An 8453-nucleotide genomic window follows, 5' to 3' on the forward strand; every position below is an offset into this window, starting at 1 on the left:
TTGGAGTAAATCATTACTTTAAGCATCAAAAGATGCTTAATGGTCTTTAACATCCAATGCTAGGCAATATAACCCAGTTATTTCATTGCTATCATTGTTACTGGCTTCCTGGAAACCTGTCCAGTGACAGGTCAGACCTCTGCCCAGCAGCAGATGTTCTTGCACTGCCCCTTAGTGGGCTGTGAATCTCCTCCCTCCTGCCTCTACAAACAAAGGGTTTTCTTGACCTTGTTGCTCACGGCCCAGCATGAACAACCCTAACTCTCAGCATGCCCTGGATTAGCTCTGAGGGCTCAAAGATTTCTTTATGGCCTGGCTTGTGCTTACATTGCTGGGAGTTTCCCATGCACCTGCGTCTTCTCAGATACTTTTGCTAACCTGCTCATGTCTCAGACCTGTTGCTAAGCTTTCCCTTTCTTACTTTCTCTGTCTCGAGTAGAAGTATGTGCCCGGGGTGAGTGAATGGTGACTAAAAAAACCAAAAAAAAACCAAACCAAACAAACCAACAAAGTAACATTTCTTCCTTTGGCTGGGACCCAAGGAGACAGATGCTCCTGAGGAATGGCTGCTATAGGGCAATTCAAAGGAGTAACTGCAGCTCATTACGACACACCCAAACCAGCTCAAAATGGATTTGCCTGAGTAGCAATGGAGCCCTGGCTTAGTGTGTTTGGCTTAGGCTGCTACACATGCTCTGCTGTTGTGTTTGAGGTTAGGTCTCCTGAAATGGCCCATGGTGTGTTCCCCAACCAGTTTGCAAGGGAGATGGGCCCTTGGGCACTCTCTGGGACAGCTGCTTCCTTGGCTCCCCCTGCTAAGCAGGCTGGCTGATCCTGCTGGTGAAAATGAAAGGAAAAAGTAGGAAAGGAAATACCTGCTTTTTATACAGGGCTCAGTCAGCACTGTGTGGTGCTTTGTACGCTTATTTACACTGGGACAGGCAGCAGAGGATTTGATGCTGTCGTGTTAGTAGGGCTTGATCACATTTGGGAGTGGTTCAAATGGCTTTACAAGTAAAAGAGAATGGTGTCTTGGTCCACAGAGGTGTAGACTTTAAAAAGTGTAATCTGTGCTTTCCCTCAAAGATCAGTTTTGGTTTGAAAAGACTAGAATTACCTGCTGATCTCTATTTTATGCATATAAATGTATGTGGGAATTTTAAATTTACTTGAGTCTGAATTCCATCTCTGTAGCAACATTTGCAGTGTAAAAGTACATGCTTTTTAGCATAAACTAAATTTTGTGAGCTGTAAAGCAGCACAGGCAAGGTACTCCATCATGCCCAGTCCCAGATGTCAGTGATCCCAACTATTTGACTCCATTATGCCTGCAGCAAAAAAAAAAAAATCTTCAATCCTGTCTTTTTTCCCCTCTTTGAAATCAAAGTTTTACTAAGATATAATGTTCATAGGAGTCCTGAGGGTAGCAAGAAGGCATATGCTTTTTAAGAAAATTGTAACTTTCACTATTTATTTTTTTTTGCAGCTCTTCCAGACATTTCTCTCCAAGTCCTGTGTCTTTGTCATCTTGATCCTTTGTTGAAGGTTATATTCCTGTGTTTATATCTGTCTGTTGCTGTAGAAATAACAATGTTGCTAATTAAGCTTAAAATTTTCTTGAGGGATGAAGGAAAGGGCTATTCCTTGTAATTGTTTAATCTGTATGAAAATAAGTCTCCAGACAGATTTCTTATGAAAGGTAATTAATTTTAACTTCTCTACCACAATATAAAATAATTTGAGTTCTTTTAGTGGTATTACATTTAATTTCTCCAAACAGCAGATTGAAGTGTGTTTCTGCATCCTGCCTTACCAACCTGCTTCAGCTCTGCCTCAAAGAGACCAAGGGATGGGTCAAGCTTTCTGCTCATCAAAGCTTTGCTTTTGCTATTCGTACTGCAAACACGTGTCTATCAGCAATCCACCTAATAACACCAGTGCTCCTTTCAGAAAGAGCTGTGTGGTCAGTGCAATACCATTAACTCTTGCTGATCCAGGATTTGAATAGGGCCTCTGCCAGCAAATGTGAGCTGTGACCATCCTGTCCCCAAAGGCTGACTGTTTGTTTCTGGAAGTCCTTGTTCTCTATACTGTTGTGCCACTGTGTCTTGTCTACACTTTTAAAGTTAAAATCTGAAGCTAAGGTCTTTATTTTGCATTTATGCTCTGTTTGATATGTGCTACTTCAAAAAAAGAATATAATTTATCTAAAAGCAAACTATAGGAGGGTACTTAATATAAAGCAGTGGTACTTAATATAAAGCCTCAAAATGTCACATCTCACTTGTCTTCTTGTCTGGAAGTAGCGATGAAATGGCATAATTTTTTTAATATACTTAGCTTACTGAAAATGCTAGCTTGATTCAGGAGGGGGTGGCTTAACTCTCGTTTCCATTGGAAGGAGAAACAAAGCAATGTTCCATACAAAGCAATGCAAATTTTAGGGGAAGTTTCAGGCCCTTGGGAAGGCTGCTTTACATCCAGTCAATGTGTGCTGTGTGAAAACCATGGTCACCTCTGGGTACAGCAGTTACTAAATCAGCAGCTACTTCTTAATGAAACAGGGCAGTTGTAGCTAAGTTTGCAGCCTCTGATCAACCAGTTTTGGATAATCCCTGTCACTGAAAAATAAGCCAAGCCCCCCATTCTGGTGGGCATGTGTGCATGTGGGTAAGCCTTTATCTCACTGGTCTTTGAAGCACCATTTCACGAATATTTCTTCTTCCCTCCTCCTCCCTGCTCTTTCCTGGGTTCTGCTTTGTATCCTCTCCCTCATCTGTCAAATGAAGACCAAATATTTTTACTCCGCCTATTTCCTCTCTATTCTATACTATCTTCATTTTTCTTTACCATTTTTTTTTTTTCTTAAAACACTGCAGGATCAATTATGTCTGTACAAAATGCTGCAAAACACATTACTGGATATAAACTTTATAGCTGTTTGTGGGAGGTGCAAGTACATTCTGCATGTGGGTTAACTGAGATAAAAAATTTTTTTCAAGGTCACAAATAATTCAAAGGCAAAACAATAAAAAAATTATTCCACAGTGGGCTGAACTTCTCCCTAGACTAGACTCAGTTTCAACTTTAATTTTGATTTTTTCTCCATAGTAGCAACATGGTGTTCATGATGTGGGAAAGAAAAGCAAAACAGACAGGGTTATCCTTTGAAAATTGTTAAATAAAAAAAAGCATTGTTGCACTTTGTATGGTCATAATAATCTCGCTGTTCCCTTTCTATTCTTACCTCTATTGCATTGTGTAATTTCATGTCTTTAAAATCAGATAGTGAATATATGAGTCAATGTCCCCATAGTCCTTTGGCCAGGCTGCTGTGGTAGGTGCTACGTTCTTGGATCTGGGATGGAAAAGCACCTGGAGGTACATTAAGCTACAGGTAGGGTGTTGCCCCAAATTTGCAAGCACTTTGCTCTTCAGGAGACAGTAATGCTCATTTTTGTTCTGTAAGTCCTGAGATTCCTGCTTGTTGAAACACTTAACTCTGCTTGTGGCATCAAATATTTGAGTAATGGTAGCCTTGATAGAGTTTTAACAGTTTCAGAATTTTCACCACAGCCAGATGAGCTCTTTTTTCTCTTAGTTTGCCTCCCATTTGTGCCAGGGTTAGGAAGAAGGGCTGAAATTATGGGAAAGGAGTGATGGAAGGAAGGTGGAAGCAACAGCAGTGGTGGGAGAAATGTGTAGTGCTTCTGGTCCAGTTATTTCAGGAGGGGCCTGTCCTTGTGCAGACCTGGAGACTGTTTTGCTGTAGCATTTGTATCCACAACTATACTGACCTTGAGATATCCAGATGTCTCCATATTTTGTGTGTTGATGTCACAAAAACAAAATGTTGGTGTTGGAAAACACTGGTTTTAGCACATGCTAAGGGTATAACTGTTGCTTTCCACGGCTTTAAGTAATTGCAGAGCTCTTTGCAATGTGCATGTGTTCGGGGTTTGTTGGTTTTTTAGAAAATTTTTAGCATACTGACCTCTTCAAAAGTAGCAGGATGTTGGGATCCACACTGATTCCTAGTTTGACTATCAGCCACAAATTTTTTTTGGGGGGAAGCTTTCCGCCAACTATGTCATAGTGAGAAATCTGCTCTGACTTGATAAAAAATTAGCTTGAACAGCAGCAAGTGTAAGTGATGAGAACCAGAGCCGGCTTGTCTCCAGCTCGTCTTCCTGTTTTCCTTGTTAATACTGATTTTTGGGTAATGTCTGATTCCAAAGGGACTTGAAAACATCATAGTGGTGAACATGTCCAACAAGGCCAGGTTTGAATGTAGTCCTGTCTTGGGAGCGACAGATTTGTCCTTTCAAAACCTGAGGTAAGTGCAGAATGAGGCTACAACTTGGCCTGTCTGTTCCAAATGATCTCCTGTAAAGAAAACAGATGTTGAATACAGATTTTCTTGGAACCATAATATGGCAGTAATTTAACAGACTGGAATTTGGTTATAGCATGCTGACCTTTAACAGTCCTCTCATAATTTCTTGTACCTTTCTGGTTAAAAACTTGGTTGGAAAAAAGTCTCAGTCTCTTTAATCTCTAATTTCAACTGAATACCTTTAAATTAATACAAAAATAAAGCTTTCTGGATTTTTTTCTTTTTTAGGTTCTGTTTTCTAAGTAGCTATAGGAAAGTCAGAAGCAAATATTCACTGGATAATTGAAATCAGAATTTATTTAGGTAAGGACAGAAGCCCTATAAAATTATGCTGTTGGAAGCAAAAATAGAGTGGGAAAAAAAATATATATATATGTTGCAGAACATAAAGTGAAATACTGCCTCAGCTTGGAAAGCTCTGGGAGGATGGTATCTGACTTGAGGACAGGCAGGAAGAATCCTGCCTTCTGCTTCCTGGCATGATTTGTGGAGTTTAGTCCTGCCCCATGGTCCCTCATCTGATGCAAAGGTTGGTGCCCTGTTCTTTGATTGCTGGCATTTAAATCTTGGGGCCTTCTTCCTCTGTTAGGGGATTCTGTAGTGTAAGAGTGAAGTTTGAAGCTGTACTGACAGGAATTTTTTCTGCAAGCAGCAGAGAGTGGCTTTTTTCTGTGCCTTTGGATGGTACCAATGTGCTGCTTGAACTCAACTTGTTACACTTGGAGCAGGGATTGAATCCTGGGTGGTGACCAGCGTGTGCCCCACAGAGCATGGTACTGGCCTTAAACACGATTTCTTCTCTTCCAGAATTCACCAGTAAACACTAACTATTTTTCATTTTCAGTATGGTTAGGTATTTAATATAGAGCAAATATTTTAAAGAGCCTTTCATGTGGATAACAACTACTGTAAAACACTTAAATCTTCTGGTTTTTCATATTGAATCAATGTAGGACAAAATTGTGTCCTGGCTGCCCAGGTTTCAATTTTAAATTCCTGTGGGAACTTTAAGGTTCTTCTAAGAACCCTCTCACCCTCTCACCTTAGAGGTGAGAATTGAAAGTGTTTCTTAATCCTTCTCCCGTTAAAGTAAATGGGAAAGCTTTGTTTCATTTCAGTGGATAAGATGCACCATGCTGATTTTCTGTGGGTACTGGAGGAGCATTTGGTCCCTGTGACAGCCAGACTCTTGTTACTAGGGGTACAACTTGTGCTCCCGGGAATGGGCACAGCGAGTTACAGACTCAGCAGTGCCAGCTGAGGGCATGGTAAGGGCAGTAATTCATTATATCGTAAATAGTTTTGTGATGGGGCTATAAAAGGTGCTCCATTCTTTGAGACTGGGTCAGTTTATCACAGAAGTACCCTGAGGTGACAGGAGGCTGAAAAAGGTGATTTTTAACTTCCTGTGCTTTCAGCAGTAACTTCCAAGCCTGATTTACAAAGCATAGAAGAAAAAAATCTAAGGAATGTACTCAGTGGCTATTGAGCAAAACTCAGCTCCTTTCAATGAAAGTAACCAAGTAACACTGGAACCCTCTGCTTTACCCTTCCCTGCCAGTACAGGCGGATGGGAAAGGGCTGTCTCCTCTTCTCAAGAAGACCCTCATCATCACAGGGCTTCAGCAGTACCATAAAAACATGAGTATCCAGTCCATCTAAGGGAGACATTTTTCTTCCTCAAGTTTGAAATGTGTTGAAGCACTACCCACCATTTGGCACTCATTTTGTGTTGCTACTGAAATTTTTGGACATGTAGGAGTAATAACTAATGGAGTTGTACAGAAATGCTGAGTGAGAAGCTGTGAGAGCTGTTGCAAGAGGAGCTGCTGCATGTGTTGTTTCTGGGAGAGGAGCCTGAAATAGCAGGGCCAGTGCTGTGCTGGCACAACTTCCTCACACTGAGATGTGTGATGCGACCTTGAGATACCTCCTGAGGGCATAGCTAGCTCCTCAGGCCCAGCCTATTATGCACCTGGTCATTCTGTAAGAAAGCAGCACCAAAATTTTTTGCTCTCTTTCGGGAAAATAGGCAAAAAATCCCTGCACTCAGCAGTGTTTCATCTTTGCCATGATTTCAGCTGTACAAGTCTTCAGGGTGTGAGGTTTGGTAACCTGTGAATGCAAGAATTGCTGTTCTGATGACAGCAAAGCACCAGGGATCTGTCTATATCTATGACCAGTACCAAAGCCTTGAGGAAAAGTGTGTGGCATAGGATGCACACAGCGTGATTCTCTTTCTGCTTTGTATCAGCATCTGTCAGACTTGCTGAGCACCAGACTGTATCATTGTGCTCTCTTGCTTCTGCTTGACCTCATGTTTACTCTGAGGGTCAGTCTACTCATTTGTAGTTTAAAAAACTCTGTCAAATAAAACACTCAAAACCTAAAAACATACAGGATAAAGGAGTCGTAAAAAAATCCTTCTTTGGGAGACCCTGCTGGATGCAGGTGATGCGTTTCTTCTGCCTCTGCATCAGCAGGGCAAGGGATGTGATTATTCCACTCTACTTGGCACTTTTGTCCAGTTCTTGTCCCCCAGACAATGAAAGATTAGAGAAGATCCAATGGAGGGCCACCCAGATGGTCAGAAGTTGAAAGATTTGGCGTATGAAGAAAGACTGAAGGAACTGGCCTTTTTCAGCCTGGGGCAGAGCAGGCTCAGTAGGCTCCTACCGTAGCTTCCTGACATTTCAAATGTAGTCATAAGGAAAGACAGGGCATCCTTTTCATGGATTTCATGTGCATTCAGGATGCAAAGTGACAGGACAAGAGGCAGTGAGCACAAGTTCCTTCATGGGAAAATGGGTATCAGAAAATTATTCTTGCCATGGGAACACCTAGACTTTAGAACGGGTTCCTCAGAAGTGGTGGACTCTCAGAGGAAATATTCAGGCCTCATTGTCACAGGGCCCTGGGTAGCCTAACTGAAGGTGCTTTTTCCTGAGGCATTTCTATGATCTGTACCCATTAGCCTCTGTTAAGCCGCAGTACCCTTGAAGTAGATTTCAAGCTGTCTTTTTTTCAGATAGAAAAATTTTCAGTTGGAATTTCAGACAAATTATTCTCCCAGCCCATAAACTGAAAAGAAGAAAACAACGAACAGAAACAAAACAACAAAGCCCAAACCAACATTTTACACTCCAAACAAATGGCCCTCCTGGGTTCCAGTAATTTTTCAGCTTGTGATGCATGGCAGATGAAATTTTTGTGATTGTCACAGGATAAGCAGCATTTCTTCTCCCAAAAGATTTCATTTATTTTGAACTTTGGTTTTTTGGGGGTTGTTCCATACCTTTGTGATTTTGAAACAGAAGCCAAAGGTACAGAAACCTATTTCAGTCTTGGGCATGCAGTGTGAGATGAACAATTTATTTCTATCTGCAGAACCCTGGGGGTTGCCTGCAGTAAAGAATGAACTGTAATAACATTGGATTCAATATTTATTGAAGACATTTTAAGCACTTCATCTTAAGATGTATTTGGGCCCCTCAGTTCAAGAAGGACAGGGATCTGCTCAAAAGACTCCCGTGCAGAGCTACAAAGATGATTAAGGGAGTGGAACATCTCCCTTATGAGGAAAGGCTGAGGGAGCTGGGTCTCTTTAGCTTGGAGAAAAGGAGACTGAGGGGTGACCTCATCAATGTTTACAAATATGTAAAGGGTGAGTGTCAGGGAGATGGAGTTAGGCTTTTCTCAGTGATGACCAGTGATAGGACAAGGGGTAATGGGTGCAAATTGGAGCATAGGAGGTTCAAGGTGAATATCCGAAAAAATTTTTTTACTGTGAGAGTGACAGAGCACTGGAACAGGCTGCCCAGGGAGGTTGTGGAGTCTCCCTCACTGGAGACATTCAAAACCCACCTGGATGCGTTCCTGTGTGATGTACTCTAGAAGACCCTGCTCTGGCAGGGGGGTTGGACTAGATGATCTCTTGAGGTCCCTTCCAACCCCTAGGATTCTATGATTCTATGTAAAAAAATTAAAAGAACATGAGAAGCAGATACTTCAGTAGCTCAAGCTAGGTTATCATGCTGCTCAAATACTTAGCAGGAAT

This window comes from Chaetura pelagica, unplaced genomic scaffold, assembly GCF_000747805.2.
Source record: "Chaetura pelagica isolate M959 unplaced genomic scaffold, ChaPel_1.0 scaffold3, whole genome shotgun sequence".
Classification (NCBI taxonomy): domain Eukaryota; kingdom Metazoa; phylum Chordata; class Aves; order Apodiformes; family Apodidae; genus Chaetura; species Chaetura pelagica.